Raw genomic sequence first — 18,168 nt, forward strand, 5'->3', positions numbered from 1 at the left:
CAGCTTAATAGAGAAGCTAGCGTTCCATACTGATCTGGGTGTCTTAAGACATGACGTAGAGGGACAATAACACCGTCAGTACCTTTCCCCAGCAGCTACGCTGAACCTTCAAAGAGTTGTTAGCATTTGATGTCATGGTAATGTGCTATATACACCTGGGGAAATCCCAGTAAGTTAGACACCTGGGGGAAGCTCGGTAGACTATCGCTAAAGGGCCTATCAACTGTGATCCAGAAACTTCTACACATGGTGGGCTGATTTGTTTTAAGTGGGATATTGTTGAGAAATAAAAAAAAAGTATGCAGAATCTTTAGCATTTTATTTATGAGACCAGTTCTTGTTATAGAGTGCTAGTTGTCTTAGAACTCAGTATCGTAGACCAATCTGACTTGTGATTGTCAGTGATTCTCCAGCTCCTGCATCTCAAGTGCTGGGATTATAGGGGTCCACTGGCATGGTGCCTAGCACCCTAGACTTACAGTACAATGTGATGCAAAAAGCTGGAGTATCAGTTTAACTAGAAAGGCCACATACACCATCGCTGGTATGGACATTTGTTTTACGCCATGGTAAAGAAAGCACATTCTGTGTATCACCTCATTTAAAACCCACTGTCATTTATAATGTAATACATTCCTTATTTCCCACATGAAGTTGAAGCTTGGACATTTAATTGAGTTTTCCCAAGCTCTACCACCTTGGATTAATAAACACCTCTGTTTGAACTCATCGTCATCGCTTCTTGGCCTTTTGGCTAAGATCAAGTGTTGAACTCATCATGCCTATAACTCCTACATTTTTAGTTAAACAAACTTGTTATTTTTTTTTATTCATCTTGCCCTTTGAGTAACTGTCCAGTGAGAGGAGCAGCCCAAAGCATCCTCAGTCTGTGCAAAGTAGAACTATGCCAACCCTAGTGCAAAGCTGCCTATGAGATGGCACTCATAGTGCCGTGTTACTACATAGATGTTCATGGCCAACCACTCTTCTGAACAGCCGGATGGCATGGAAGACCCACGCGGAAGAAAGGAAAGCAATAACCACCTCACCACGAGTTAGACTAATTACGATGGACACAAGAACGAAACTTGGAACCCTGGGTCAGCAAGCACATCTGTACGCTTCACTTCAAAGGACATCATTTCTGATTCGCATTCCTGAGAAATGCGTGGACGATATTTCTCCCCGCTCTAGGTTTGCACCCACATGTGCAAAGGGTGAATGGATGGCCTATGTGATAACCATTGAGGTTTTAAATTGTTATGGAATTATCAACTGATCCTTTGGATGTCTGTGCCTGTTTTAATGAAATCAGCTGTTAATTTAAGGTCTATAAGTAAAGTTTGTAATATTCTAGTTTTTACCTCACATTTGGTTTACAAATAGAATGATTACAGGCATAAAGAAATGTAACTACATGAATTTTTTTATATACAATCTTATCTATCTAAGGCTAGCCTTGAACTCACCATGTAGGTGAGGATGCTTCTGATCCTCCTGACATCCCTCCTGAGTACCAGGGTTGCACGTGTGTTCCCCTATGCCCAATATCACACAGTCCTGGGGATTGAACAAGGGCTTTAAAATTCTCCCAACGGGCCACATCCCAGTGCTTACATTCCTTTCAACTAAGCAGATAAAGGCAAATCAATGAATTTGAGGCTGGCCTGGTCTATGCCATTCATGACTACAGAGCAAAACCTTGCTTCAAAAAACAAAACAAGTAAAACAAGTTTCTACAAATTCTGCATATAAATTTTTTTCTCAATAACATTTAGTACAATGTAGACTATAGGCTTTTTCATAGCAGGGTTTATTTTTAATTAACAATAAAATGAGACTTTAATTTGAATACAAAGACGCTACTAAGTAAGCTTATCAGTGGCTATAGGGGGAACATAGCTAAAATTTAGGAAATATAGAAGTGCCTGTTCTCATGCAGAAGAGCTACCCAAATATCTGGAAGTGATCAAGAGATAAATAATATGATTATATTTATATGTTCATAACATTGTTTTATAAAATCTAATTTCTAGATGTTTGTGTTAGAGACTGAATATGTTACGTAAAATTGTTGACTATTTAGACAAAATCCTAGCAGCATAATATGAGTGGAAGAGAGGTATTCTTTCAAGTCTGTGGAAACAGTTGTTTCAGAATTCCTGCTACAGAGTTGGACATTACAGGCTGTAAGCCCTGCTACCATTACAGTTTACCAAAAACCCTGTTGTTGAGTCTAAAACTAATAGTAGCAATTACTGGATATTTTGACTTTCTATATGATTATTCTGTGAGAATAGAACATTCTTGAAAATCATTTATTTCTCCATAAATAAATGATGTTTATGGTATTTTTACATCCATTTTCTATGGGTTTGAAAATTTATAGTTCTGCTTTCTAAGAACAGTGGAGTAATGTGACTTTCAATATGAGTTATTGTCACCCTTCATGGCTAATAGCCAAATCCTTGACCTTGGATCACACAAAGACTATGACATTCTAAGGTACCCCATTAGATGATGGCCTCACCCTGTTGCCTGCTTTAGAACTTCAATGGATCCTTCAGCCCCTACCAACTCACTCTAGTGAAGGAGATTCATGAAGACCACAATATTTTTGAGCTAGCCTTCCCAAATAGAGTGCAACTAGTGCTCAAAACTGTAAGGGGAAAGCCTAGCAAAGTTTAACATGGGAAAGGAGATATGAGTGGAATGAAATGCTGGAATTAATTCTGATAGCGACAGACAAGGTAGTGCTTAAAGAGGGTTAAGGAGGCGTGTAGGAAGGGAGGCGATGGAGGCCACAATAAAAATGATCGCCTTCACAATAGCAGACAAAGGTTTAACTAGAAGATCATGCAGGGGTAAAGGAACATGTGGTTGGTCGATTGTTTTTACTTTTAGAGCAACGCTTCATCATTTCCTAATACTGATGTGAAAGTATTGACAGCAGTAAAGGGACTGAATGAAGGTAGCAGAAGACTGATCAAGAGGAGACGGTTGGGCAAGGACAGAGAAAACTCTGTTACACAGAAGGCCTGGTTAGCTTCAGGTAAGAGAACATGCCTCTTGGGTTTGAAAAGAATGAGCAAAGATACAAGTTAGCTTGTTAATTTTCACAATGGAAACTCAAGAAAGAGTTTTAAGACACCATCGATTATTTTTTTTTACTAAGAATAAATGGAACAGCCATTAGAAGAATATGAAGGAGATTAAAAAGTTACAGAAAAAATTATAGTCAAAGACACAGCTAAAGCTGACACAAAGAAGCCATAAATACGCACAGTAGTATAGTTACCTCTGAGAACACTGAACAGAGATAATCTGGAAAAGAACAATCCACTTATTGAAAACTAATACTTCTTCTAGATGGGGATCTAGAAGACATTGAATGAAAAAACTTCAGATGGATTCAATGACGAATACTGGGGTAATGTGGCAAGGATAAGCTGCATAAAAGATACCAACAGACCCAGAACAGGGAAACAAAACAAAGAGGGGGGGGCAGTCATAGACTCAGCACGCAGGCCCTGATGAGCTTTCGTGTAAGGGAATGCCAATAAAATATAGGGTTGTATAAAGGCCATGAACAAAGAATTGACATTTCTGATGAAAAACAAGGCATCAGGAAGAAGAAAGAAAGGAGGAGGAGATGGAGAAGAGGAGGAGGAGAGGAGGAAAGAGAAGAGGAGGGGACAGGAGCAGAGGGGACGGGAGGGAAGGGAAAGGGAGGGGAGGGGAGAGGAGGGGAGGAAATACTGAACAGGTATGTGTTGAGGTTGGTAAGAACGAGGCTGGTATAATAGTAAGAAGGATGTTTTGGGAAGGAGTAGTAGAAAATAATCGCCATCAGAGTAGCTGGGTCTTTCATGGAAGCGAACATCTCCCAAATTATCTAAAAATGTAAGGCAAGTTGATTCTCTACTCTAATCCAGAGGGAGATGAATCACAGGAAATGGCTGTATGAGGGATGATTTTTAAGAGTTACTTTTCCACGAGTGGTCTCAGTGTATAGCTGTAGTCTTTCCATAATTACGGATACAGTTTAAAAGCACCTTGATTATTGTGTGAAGAAACCTGCTTGACCCAGTGAAAAGGGAATTGGCAGCTCAAAAAAGATCTGGTTCACTTAAGAAATAAAGTCCTTGTTGAAGAATGTGAGGATGTAGATCCTTTTTGTTTCATTTCTCTTGGGAGCCATCCCAAGAGTGTGGGGGTGGGGGATGCTACAGAGAAAGTGGTTCTCAAGATAAAGGAGGGGCCAGACAATATGGAAACCAAGATTTCAAAAGAATGACTTGACCTGAGCAGACACCCCTATATTGTATCTCTCTCCATCTCAATTTCCTTACTCCAATCTGGAGTCTGATGGATTGCCAGTCCATCTGAGGTTAAACATGCCAAGTATTATTTAAATATTTACTTTATGGCTATAGCTATAGCAGTTATGGTACTCCAAGAAGCCAGAGTCAGTACAGAGATCTTCATAACCATACACATTCCCACAGAGTATACATTTCCACGAATCACCGTGACCACATGGCAGTCACTGATTGGAATATCAACCTCCTAAAGCTGGCTTTGCCCTGGAACTTACATGTTAAGGATTCTTTGTTCGTTTAGGCAAGATTTGACTTTCTCTACCAATTCAACTCCATTACTGATTTTTTAAATTAGATTAAAAAAGGAGGCAACTGAAAACCTCTGGATCAAATGAAGACTTTGGTTTGTTCCTCACGTCACTAGATTTTCCAATCATTGTATACTAAGAGCTAATGACAAAAGGATGGTCGTGCTTAAATCACATGAAAATAGAAAAGGTAAGTAGAGATGAATGCCGTTGTTAAACACTAAAATATTCTTAGGACTCTAGTTCCATCCATAGGCAATTTTAAGTCCAATCTATCATGCAGTCATGATGTGTGACTATTCCAGAATGGTGTTAATAAATATCTGTGCACTGCAGAAGGAGAGCATGCACAGACCAAAGAAAGGATTCAATCCAAGTAGAGCTCAGTGAACCACCAAAAATTTGCTGAGCTTGTGTTTAAGAGCATTGGTATCTAAGGGGTAACTACACCATTGGAGAGCCCCATCCCAGCACAGATAAGGCATGAAAAGGAGCCCTAATGTCGTCCCAACCCCATCAGCCATTTTTCTCTTATAATCTTGGGGAGATTGAGTGTGATGATCTCCTACAGAACTCATGGAAGGTTCATGAGCTCCTTGCTTCCTGCCACAGAGTCTTGAATTCCTGAGAGTCTCCTTCCGGTAGTCACAGATATTTTAAAGGGTTTCTTTGTGCCACAGTCATGGCTGTCCTGAAACTCACTCTATGGACCAGGTTGGCTTTGAACTCGCAGAGACTCACCCACGTCTGCCTTCTGAGTGCTGGAATTAAAGGCATGAGGCACCACACCAAACACATGATTTTCTTATAAAAGAAATGATCCTTTTCTGTTAAACATAGAGGACCCCATGAAAGCATTACCACAGATCTTCCTCTCAGCGGGACCAGGTAAATAACACACTCTAATGTAACTGAGATGCAAAGACCATGGCTGTAGCATATGGAAATATAAGTAAAGCCACTCTGCGAGCCACAGCCATTGTTCCAAAGCCATGGCATATAAGATAAAAATATGTACTTATATTTAAAATTCCAGTTATCAGATACACACGTAAGTTAAAATACTTGCTTATTTTTAAAAATCCCATTTACAGAAGTGCTGGGCATAAGAATCCTTTAATATAAGCTTGTAGCATCACTTCAGACTGTGACTTGCTTACTTAAAAATCCATATCCAGTTTCTTCTTAGTATTATCTCACAATAAGACATCAGCCGAGGAACCATAGTTCATATGCATGTTATCTGTTACTAAGCAACCACATGTTTAATATATCCCTGACAGCATAGCAGCTACACGGTTGCATCTTTCACTGTCTGAAAACTTTCTAAACTGTGCTACCCTTCTGTCCCAGATTCCCTTTCATTCCTTCTGGAATATCAAAAAATTTGAAGTGTTATAGTAGAGCGAAAATTATACATACAGAATAGCATTTTTCTATTCCCTAGCTAAACCTATCAGCGGGTTCTGTATTTATTGATTCATAGCCAGAATGTGGAGATAAACATGAAGAAATGAAGGAAAATATGTCAGCATAGGACAAAAATAATTTAAAAATAAACTTTTATTTCAGACATACATGCCTCTTCTGGTTCTCATGAAAATTATGAACACGGTTTTATTTCCCATGGAGACCATGGGAGTATAACACAAGAGTTTAAAGCCAAGATGGTGCATAAATAAATTTGGCTCTACCATTATTGTTTATCACAATATGTAAATGTGATTTAGTATTTCATACTATATATCTGATACAATATCACATCTGTATACATAACATATACCAATACACACATATCTTCTATCTATCTATCTATCTATCTATCTATCTATCTATCTATCTATCTTATACATAAAGCAGCATTACATAGATCTGTGAGGCAATGAAGTCATAAGTCTGTAAATAATAGTTGAGATGTAAAGTTCATTGCTGTAACATATGGAAATCTAAGGAAGGCCATCCCATGAGGCAGAGGTGTATGTGATTTCACATTTGCATACATTTATGTATATGTTTGTCAACTATGTATATATAAAGTTGAGTGAAATGAACCAATTTTAAAAGGATGTTTAGATTAAAATCCATGTAGACTTACTTACATGTGGCAAATGTACCAAAGTAGAAAAGACATCATTCTGAGAATAACACTGACTTCAATGTAAGAGACAGAGACAGGAGGAGGGGTTGCATCTGTAAGTTTTACTTTTATAAAGAACAGTCCTAGGTGCCAAAGACCTCTGTACAAATTCTGACTCCTGTCCTTAATTATTTCATTCTGATGGGGTTGTTTCATTAATCTTAACCTTTCTCCTTCATGTGTGAAATAAAGGAAGGAAGCTATCGCATGAACAGAGGAGGGAGCTGGAAGGAGCGGGATTCTGTCAGAACATTGTGCCCATATAATATGTCCCTTGTAATTGAAATGATCTGATTCCTCTTAATTAACCATCTCATTAGTTGCAGAATTAAGGCTAAATAGAGACAAGACATCCTGAACCATTGAGTTTTATTTTCTACCTTTGGAATAAAGACATAAGATGTGGTATTTTATCTGGGATGGCACAAATCAAAAGATATTAACCTCATTGGCATCCTGTGAGAGAAGCCTCCTGGCTATTGCCCCTGAGCAGTGAATGAATGAGTGAGTGAGAGAGTGAATGAATGAATGAACGTGCATTTTATTAAAAATTAAAAGATACACTTTAGCCATAGCTCATTTTAAATGATGGTTAGTGGTTCTTTGAATTGTACAAGATTGATTTCTGTCTAGTCTTTGAAGTTGTTGATTGATTCATTTACCAATATGCTCTAAAAAATTAAATCATAGTAAATTTAGAGAATACCAAAATGAATCTAATCGCACACACATAAATGAAAGGAATGAAGAATCAAGGAGGTAAACTATCAAGAAATTCTTGTTATAAAAAGTGAATAGAAAACTTTAAGAATTATAGCATCAATAATAATAATTTTAAAGACTTGAGAGAGTGCGTATGTGTGGATGTGTGTGCACATGCGTGTGCACATGAGTGTGCTCCCCTCTGTCTTAGCGCTCCAAATTCAACTTGACTTAGTGCATAATGACAGTGATATCATTGGTGAAAAATGATCACATACTTCGTACTTGCAATCTAAAAGGATAGGGCCAAACTCAGTTCCGTTATCTACTGGGTTATTTCACTGTACATATTTCTGTTTTTAATTTTTATTTCATTTTTTATTAATCATTCCATTCGTTTACATCTCAAATGATATCCTACTTCCTGGTTACCCCCTCCACCAACACCTCCATCATCCCACATCAGCCCTTCCCCCCTTCCCTTTGCCTGTATGAGAGTGCTCCCCCACCTACCCACACTCTCCTGCCCCCACTGCTCCAGCACCAGCACCCCCCTACTCCGGGGTATCAACCTCCCCAGGACCAAGGGCCTCCCCTCCCGCTGCTGTCAGGCCAGGCCATCCTTGCTACATAGGCTAGTGTACGCATTTCTTAATCCTACTTCCTCATTGTTACAAATACCTAGAAATCAATGAAGTTACCTTGCCATATGTTTTGGGAAAGTATGAAATGAGGTAACACTGTATCTTTCAAGGCCCAAATAATGCTGCACCTTGGTGAGTCATGACCTTTTATGTTTTTTGTTTTTTGTTTTTTGTTTTTTTCTTAAAGAAAGCAGCAAGCAGCATGGAGAGCACTTTGGCAAATGGCCTTCTAAAATCAGCGTGATTTGAAGACACTATAGTTTGTGATGGTGGTAACATAAAAGCTGATTGATATTGCTTTGAACCTTATTTTTCTATCAATTTCCTTACCAATATTTGTCTTATTTTTCTCAAAATAGCTAAGGTCTTTTTAAAAAAAGATTACTTTGAAAGATGAAAAACACATTTTCTTCTACATGAAGCAGGGCACACCCCCCTTTTGTAGTAGTTGATCTTCAATATGTAGCATTACTAATAAAATATGCCACGTGAAGTTTATGTTTTTGTTTTCTTGGTGTTTTGTTTGTTTGATTTTTTGGGGGGATGGTGGTTATTTTCGTCTAGATCTCAGTCAGGTTCTGACTTAGCAAAGCCTCATGTGGTAGAAAGCACCGATATAGTTTCGTCAAATAAGTTGTCATTACCCTAGAGTAAAAACTGGTTTTTCTTTGTTTGTTCTTATTAGGAATCTTTAAAGGAGCTAAGTTCTTCAAAGCTGTTTTAGATGAATCAAAGAAAAGAAGGAAAGAAAGAGAGAGAGAGAGAGAGAGAGAGAGAGAAGGAAGGAAAGGAAGGAAAAGAAAGAAAGAAAGAAAAGAAAGAAAGAAAGAAAGAAAGAAAGAAAGAAAGAAAGAAAGAAAAAAGAAAGAGGAGAAAGAGAAAGTTAGAAAGAGAAGTTAGAAGTTAGAAGTTAGAAAGAGAAAGAGGGAGAGAGAAGAAATGAGGGAGGGCGGAGGAAAGGAAGAAAGTAAGAAAGGGAAAGAAAATGGGGAAATGAATGAAAAAGAAAAAGGAAAAGATAAAGGAAAGAAAAAGGAAACGACCAAGTATACACAGCCCAGCCCCATAGCTCCTCACCCCTGCTCACATGCAGTTTCCTTCCCACTAACTCCACTGAGGCCGGGCGGTTTGTGTCCCTGCAGCTGGACTACGCTGCCATCAGACATTACAAATGTGCACTTAACTAGCTCACTAACTTGCTATCCATATCAATAGTGCCGTCCCTTATCTGACAATAACATATATCTTTTCGTGTTTTGAGTGTCCTTTGTGTTATAACAGCCACTGTAGAGAAAAATGGTTTGTCTTTGTTACTCCCTCCCTCCCTCCCTCCCTCCTTCCCTCCTTCCTTCCTCTTTCTTCTGCCCCTCCTCCTTCTTCTTAGAATACAGATTTTACACTGCTTAATTTAAAATCTGCTTAATACAGATTTTATACTATCTCTATTAGTCAAAGTTTTCATAGACATGGTACTCTTCGTAAACACCACATTCCAATACTGTGAAGTTGACAGATTATTGGATGCAGTTTCTCGTCTCTTTTTCTAAATTCAGAAGCCAATTTTATTTCCTGTGATGTCCTCTGCACTTAGCTGATAACAGCCCAGCCATCTCTGCCTTCTGCATTCCTGAAACAATCCTGTGTTTAGTTTCTCCTAAATCTTCCTAGCACCTTTAAACATCCTATGTCTTGTGTTTCTGAGTCCTCTTTTTTCAGAAGTTCTGACGGATTGTAATGCTTTAGTTCGCAGTGTATAACTCAAATATTTCTGTCCAGTTAGGGTATGGCGATCACGTTGTGTGCTTTTAAAAAGTGAGCTTATGTCTTAAAATAGTACATGACTTTGATATGGTCACCGAACTAAAACTAGGATTAAAGTTAAGCTCTCAGAAACACCTGTTGACTAGTCTCGATTTCTTTTAAACCAAACTGGAAAACACAGTAAGCGTTTAGCTCTTACTCTTTTAAAAGAATTACATTAAAAAAAGAATTACATTGAGAAAGTATTTCTCAATGAAAGAAATTAATGAAAAACACTTAATTGAAAGTAAAGTGTACAGATTTCTAATAGCAATACAGAACTCAAACTTAACATGTCTTGGTCCTAATCTTCCTTGTTGCCATAGAATAGGATCCCCTTGCGGGGAATTAGAGGAAGGATTGAAAGAGTTGAAGGAGCTTGCAACCTCATAAGAACAACAATGCCAACCAACCAGAGCTCCCAGGGACTAAACCACTACCAAAAGACTATACATGGACTGACCCAGGGCTCCAACTGCATATGTAGCAGAGAATAGCCTTGTTGGGGCACCAGTGGAAGGTGAAGCCCTTGGTCCTGCCAAAGTTGGTCCCCCTGTGCAGGGGAATATGGGGGGCAATAAGGGGGGATGTATAGGGGGAATACCCGTATGGGGGAGGGGAAGGGGAGGGGAGGGGGGCTTATGGACAGGAAACCAGTGAGGGGAATAACGTTTGAAATGTAAGTAAAAAAAATATATCTAATAAATTTTTTTTTTAAAAGTATTCTATGGGAGTTTTCCTTTGAGGGAAGTTATCAAAACAGCTGATTCATCTCTTTTCTACTATTTATAGCTTTCATTTAAGTTGTAGGGAGCTTGAAATTTTATTGGCACACTCGTGTCACAAGTTGGATACACTGTATGTTTTTATTGCGAAGACTAAGTATGCAGTTATAATTAACTCGTTTTATTATACAAATTTTGGCTATTTCTAAGAAACATTTGAAGATATTGAGAGGGGAAAAAAGAGATTTGAGGGAATTAATAGAGTATTCCTGACCATCAAGATATGAAGAGATGTAGTGGAAACGCTTTAATATATTTTGAAGCAATTCATTCGTTTGATATATTTTAGTCATCAACTGCATTTCAGAAGCTGATGCTCGTAGGCTTTGATTATCGCTCTTAAAATCTCTAATAATTAAAGTGAATTAACTGAAGTGCGTAGTAACAAAAAAATTACATTTTGTCCCTAAGTTTTGATTCTTCACGAAAAGAAACTGCATTCCATATCTATGGGTAGATGTGTTTTAGAGAAAGCATTCAGTATGAGCTACAATAAGAGACAAAATATCTTTTCAACGGAATTAATAAATTATTGCTTAGATTTATTTTTAACAAAGCATTTTTTATTAAGTCTTATCCAGCTAAGTACAATAATACCAAAGGGGGAATCAGAATCGCTCTCATTACCTGCCTCTCTGATTGTGCACACATAAAGTATGCATGAAGCCTTTGAAAGGAGAGATTATGCAGGCTGAATGCTAATTTTGTGAATACTGTAATTTCAGGTCTGCTATCCATGTTCCAGCCGGTTGTGCATGGAGGAACAGCTGAGGCTTTATGGGAAACTTTGTAAAACATTCTATTTAGAAGCGATTCTTTTTCTTCACATTATGTGCTCCGGGTATTTTTCTCCCATTGTGTTTTATTTTGAGAACATTTGTATGGAAACAAGATCTTTGTTTCTTGCAAGCACATCTGCTCTTGCCGCTTATAGATTATGAGAAGTCATCATCCTCTGTGACATCATAATCATTTCCATGGCAACCAGCTTGGCTTTTAAATAAAAAAAAAAGATAAAATTTGTAAGATGCTTGCAGGAACAAAGTGTTCAATTTTTAAATTGATAAGTGTCAACTTCTCAGAGATCTGTGTCCGCCCCATGGGGTCTGCACCTTCAAGGGACTAAAGCTTTAACCTATTGCATTTAATTCTCTTAACATGCGTTTGACTGTGAGTTCTAATTATGCGAAGTTTAGAGAGATGGGGACAAAACAAACAGAATACTTGAGTAAAGGACTTCGGAGGTGACTAACTTTCCTCCATCTCGATGGCCTGTCACGCAGCTTGGCCAGTGCTGGTTCAGTGAGGGACCTTGATGCTTTCTTTATGTTCTGCTGGAGATAACAGCAGAGGTTTGAATAACAGCTGGAAGGAGCTTGAAGTCCTTTACTTGAAATGTTTTTATGTATACCCTCAGCCACTTCAGAGTTGTCACTCCTGTGATGAAATGTGGCAGAGAGGGACTCGGAACATAATCACTTGGACAGCAAGCCAAGGCTGCTCGGGAAGCTGGGAGTAAGGGAAACTTCCTGGCAAGATTGATCACCTTAAGATTTGATAAGATGATGAGTTTTTATTTTAATCATTTATTACTTAATTTTATATGTATATATGCTTTACTTTTATGCATGTATACCATGTACATGCCTGATGCCTTATAGAGGCCGGGAAAGGAATGTTTAATCCTTTGGAACTGGAGTTTAAAAAGATTGTGAGCTACCATGTGGGTGTTGGGAATTGGATTCAAGTCCTCTAGGAGAGCAGCCAGTGCTCTTAACTACAGAGTCATCTCTCCAGCTCATAATTATGAACTTTTAGATGTAATAAAGAAGCAACCGATAAACAAACTCTTACTGAGTGCTTCTCATGTGCATAGCACTATACTGGGGCAAAGAAATGAAGTCTGTCATAATGACATAACCCTGCATCTTCCCTCTCCTTCTTTGAGGTTAATTCTTCAATACTAGCCTTACTAGAAAATTGTCCGTTAAACCCTCATCTTTTTTGACAAAACGTGTTCATTTCCTTTTCAACAGTGTTTGTGTTGAATATAAAGCATGGTTAGTTCAGGAAAGCTGTTTAGCTTAACCAAGCTATTGTCTTGGATTAAGAAAATTTAGAAAAAGAAGGCTCAGAGGCAGGTCGCTGGGATGGGATAGTGGAATCCAAGCAGTGGTTGGCCATTAGGTGTAGGATCAAAGATCATATATAAAGCCTACATCAGCTGTGTTCACAGTAAACACACAGACCTGTCAATCACAATATAGGTCAAAAGTTAAGAATGAAGGATGGGCCCAAGTATCAAGGACAAAGAGTCCACATCAAGGAAATACATCTACGCAGAAGTCAGGGAGGGTGGATGTCTTAGTTTGGTTTTCATTATTGTTCTAAAGAGCATGAAAAACCAACTTGGGGATGAAAAAGCAATTTGGGGAGAAAAGTGTCTATTTCAGCTTATATTTACCCTCTGTCCTCAGGGAGTCAGGGTAGAACAAGACAAGAAAGAAACACGGACCCAAGACAAGAAACATGGAGGCAGGAACTGAAGCAGAGCCCATGGAGGAACAGTGTTTATGGGCCTGACCCCTGGCTTGTCCAGTTTCTCATACAGCCCAGGCCCACCTTCCTAGGAATGGCACTGTCTGATGGGGTAGGCCCTCCCACATCAATCACTAATCTAGAAATCAGTCCTTGGAAGCCTGGCTACAGGCCACACTGACACGAATGTTGTCTCAGATGTGATTCCCTCTTTCCAGCAGATGTTAGCATCTGTCAAGCTGACAATGACACCAATGAACACAGTGGCAAATGCCAAAATGTCAGACAAACTAAGAGAGAAATGTGTGTGTGTGTGTGTGTGTGTGTGTGTGTGTGTGTTGCAGAGGTCCCACTGCCTAGAGCAGAGACAAAGTCAAGAAAGACTTAGGGGCTGGGTAATGGCTCAGTCAGTATAGGGCTTGACACAGGAGCACAAAGGTGTGAGCTTAAACCACAGACAGACAGATCTCCAAGGTCGCTGGCCAAACATCTACTTGGTGAGCACCAGGACAGTGAAACGTAGTCTCAAAATATAGGTGCCTAAGGAATGGTCAGAGGTTGTCTGCCACGGAACTCCACATGCACTCACAGGGCTTTTCTTCTGGTTGTACCAGAGGGTAGGTCAGGAACTAACTGGAAAGAGTCTGGTGTTCACAGTAATAAGGGACCGGCTGGGGTTTCTACACTTATCTCCCTCCTGTTTAGTTCTAAGCATCCTCAGAGACACAAGGCTTAGTGAGAATGATGAAGAAAAGCTTATGAAAACACTGCACAATATAGGCAATAACTTAGGAAATATAGGTATAACCATAATGCATATTGTGGGCTGAGGGAGTAGACAATGTGTTCTTATTAGGAGCAGGGCTCTGGGATGAAGGGAGCCTATGTGCTATTGCTGAAGGCTTTTCGGGACACACGGGATTCAAGATTCAACGTCTTTCCTCCAGCTGGCCTGACATACCCAATACTAAATGAACCTTTAGTATTTAGGCCTCACCCTTGGCTGCCATAATTAACTGTTGGTGGCCAGTGATTCTTACCTTGAGACCTTCACAAGCCTAACATACCCTATAGGTCCTCGGGGTCTCCAAAGTCAGGTTATTATCTCTGACTGACCTTGCCTTGTGTAAGCACCTCCACCCCATGATAACTTCTTGAGTTAAAAGTTGTTTGAATGGGGAAGGTTTTTTTTTGGTTTTTTGTTTGTTTGTGTGAAATTAACATTTGATCAAAGACCTGTCCCCTTTCCTAAATATCAGTAGCTAATATTTTTGAAAGCACTTCCTGACACACAGGTCTTTTTAAAATTGTTGTTCAATAACTCCTTTGAGCAGGGGAGTCCTTTCCTGATTCTTCTGTATATGCCTTTCAGATAAGGGGCTAATGAGTTAAAATCTTAGAGGAGGTTTCTACTGGTCAGGCATGGAGCATCTGTCTGCATTTTGTCCAGTGCCACTATAGAGAACCTGACTACAAAATAAACCTGACCCTAAGACTGGCTATAGAATATGTAGTGTGACTCTGCCCTGAAAAAAAGTTTTTTTTTGTGAATCAAAAGTCTTTCTTTTAGTTCAAAATTAATTAATTCAATCATCCAAAGTGTTATTAGGCCTTGACTCTAGCTCTAAGTCCAGTGTGACCAGGTTGTGTTTGTTTGCGGTTTCTCAAACATACTGACCTCTTGGGAATGTAGCATGGACATGTAACATACATCATGAAAAGTAAAACAAGAAATGTTTTAGAAGACAAGGAAACACACAACTTAACTCATTCAATCGTACACGTTCTCTGCTACTCAGCCACCTCTCTGGCTTGAGAATACCTCCACCTCCTCTTCTTCCTCCTCCTCCCCTTCCTCCTCCTCCTCTTCCCCTTCCTCCTCCTCCCTTTTACCCTGAGTCATAGTTTCTTTGACAACACAGTTTCTTAAGAGTCTCCATGGTAAGGATCTGTTTGCTTCTATACCCTCCTCAGTGTCACAGTGTATATTGGACAGTTACTAAATTTGCCTTACTCTTTGTTCCCCAGTCCCCATGCTTATCCTTCGATTTAGTGGCAGACACCTCAAGGCTATCTGAAACAACATGCCAGGGTAGAAAACCGTCCCCTTTATTTGGATATTCTGATGTTTGCTGAGGGGTTGAAATGTTGGAAAGATCTTTCTAGGGCTTTGTCACTGAAAGCCTTTTTTTCTTTTTTTAAATTATTATTCTGGATCTGAGATCAGCTTTTCAACCATGTAAGATCCTTGATCCCGGAACTTTCTGTCTTCTAAGCCCATGGGAGTGCTTCTCTTTCTTGCTCATACTGTGGTCAGCACCCTATTATTCTAACCTTTCCAGCTACATTTTCTAGAATGACAAACTCGGTAGCCGTGTGCATTGCCTTTCCCATTGTAGCACAGCAGCTCTACTGAAGTAACACACACAGGAGAACTTTACAGACATCCAGCTTCCTGGGCTTGAACTTCATTTTCTGCTGGCCGGGCACTAAACCAATGCCATTTATTTGGTGTGTATATGGGGAGGGGTTATAATTATAGCACATCTCAGAGTGCCAATGTACGTATTGATCAAGACAGAATAGCTGCTGTAACTGAACACTAAAATCACAGTGGCTCAATATATAGAAGTGTATTTTTACCCACATAACATAATGCTGTGAGCTAATGATAACCCAGCTACAGCTTTGTGATGGAAAGATGCAGGCTCCTTCTATCTTGAATTTTGTTTTTTGTTTGTTGGTTGGTTGGTTTGTTGTGCGTGTAAAAACACACACACACACACACATATCTTAATTTAAAACTTTCTCTGCAAGCAATGAAGAGATCTGTTTGGAAGCTCAGTTTATTGTAATGCAGTTTATTGTAATACTTTGAATTGGCATATGTCATTGTTAAAGACCCTGAACAACCAGAGACACAGCTGAATGAAAATGTGTTGTTTTTTTTTTCTTCACTGAAAGACTTGTGTTTTCTAATCCTGGCTCCAAAGTTATGCTCAGAGTTTGTTAAAAGGTTACTTTTAAACTTAAATTTCCATCTTCTCTGATCTCAACTAGTAGCTCTCATTGAGTAATCAAAAGATTGACAATTTTGATTTTGATATGTAGCTTTTAAGCCTAAGGAAATATTTTGGCCACATTAGAAATTGTATTATTAGATGATCTAGCAACCAGGATATGAACCTTGGCTTTTTAAAAATGAAAAATTTAGCTGGGTGGTGGTGGCACACACCTTTGAACCCAGCACTTGGGATGCAGAGGCAGTCAGATCTCTGAGTTCAAGGCCAGTCATAGATACTCTGTCCCAAAACAGACAGACAAATAAAAATGATAGACTTATTTATACTGTTTCAACTACTTTTTAAAAAAGGTTTAATAGTAGATACCTTTGCAAAATTCTTCTTTCAAGGGACACCCACCTTAGTGTGATTCTTTAGAAAAGTAATTGCTATTACACTCATTAAAATGTGACCTCTACCTTGGAAGAAAGGATTGTTTATCTTTTGCTGAGAACTGTTGGACAATGTACCCAGGATTAACACAAAATACCAGAACAGCTTACAGCGAGCCAGCCCACAATGAAAAATCCTTGAGGACAAGCTCGCTCCCAAGATGAGGAGGAAATGGAAGGGTCAAGGGATAGGTATGGAGGGATCAATGCAAGTTACCTGGCATGTCCGTAGAGTGACTTAATCACATCCCTATGAACTCTAAGGGACTAAGAATGGGAACAAAGGTACCCGTGCCAAACTCTTCAGTTAGGGACCTTCATTTCTCAGAAAGCTCGGATTATTATTGTGTGTGAGTAAAAGGTGTCTAATGGTGCCTTCTCAAACTGTCAGTGAAGCATAACGTGTGTGAGTTAAAAAAAATTAAATCATTTTATTAATAAGACATCTATTTTATTAAAAGGTCTTTTTCAACAGAGAATTGACAGGAGTTCAGAAGATTATACAGCAAGACTATATAGTGGGATCCAGGCCAGCCAAGCCTATAAGGCAAAAGTCAGTCTCATAAAAAATAAATAAATAAATAAATAAATAAATAAATAAATAAGCAGCTTTCTGTGAAATGAGCCAGATAGTCCTGTGTTATAATCATCTTTCCATCATAATAGCAAATTACTTGAGAAATTTGTTTCGAATGATGAACATTTTATTCTGATCCATAGCCCAGGTTGTCCCTACCTATCAGTTCACCCTTAGCTGTCTGCTGCCGTGACGCAACAAGTCCAATATGGTGGTAACTTGTGTTCACCTCATCAGGTCAGGAAGCAAGAGTGAAGAAGAGACATGGACCAAGATACCATAAACCTCTCTGAGGGCATGCCTCATTCATCCAAAGACCACCTGCTGTAATGCATCTCTCACGGGTTCAACCTTCTCCCAATAGAACCAACCTTCAAAGCAAGCCTTTAACATGTGGACTTTGTGAGACCCTTATTCAAACTTTTACATTCAATTAGAGTACCATAGAATTAGTGGATTTACCTATTTTAAGTGTTGTTACATGAAAAAAATTCTCTTCCCAGGAAACAGAGGATGAGTGGAATGGGAGTGGGGAAGAAACTGAGGTTAGGATGTAGGGATGTAGTATATGATAGATAGATAGATAGATAAGTGTTGTTATGAAAAAAGTCTCTTCCCAGATGAGAATAGATAGATAGATAGATAGATAGATAGATAGATAGATAGATAGATAGATAGATAGATAGATAGAAAGAGAGAAAGAAAGAGAGAGAGAAGAAAGAAAGAAAGAGAGAGAAGAGAAGAAAGAAAGAAAGAAAAGAAAGAAAGAAAAGAAAGTCCTTCCAAGAAAGAAAGAAAAAATGAAAGAGAAGAAAGTCCTTCCAAGGAAAAGACTGCAGACTTGTTTGGGTGGGGCAAATATTTAAATATATGAAAACTATTTTTGTCTCTACTGAAAAGC

The sequence above is a fragment of the Rattus rattus genome, chromosome 4 (genome assembly GCF_011064425.1).
Source record: "Rattus rattus isolate New Zealand chromosome 4, Rrattus_CSIRO_v1, whole genome shotgun sequence".
NCBI lineage: Eukaryota > Metazoa > Chordata > Mammalia > Rodentia > Muridae > Rattus > Rattus rattus.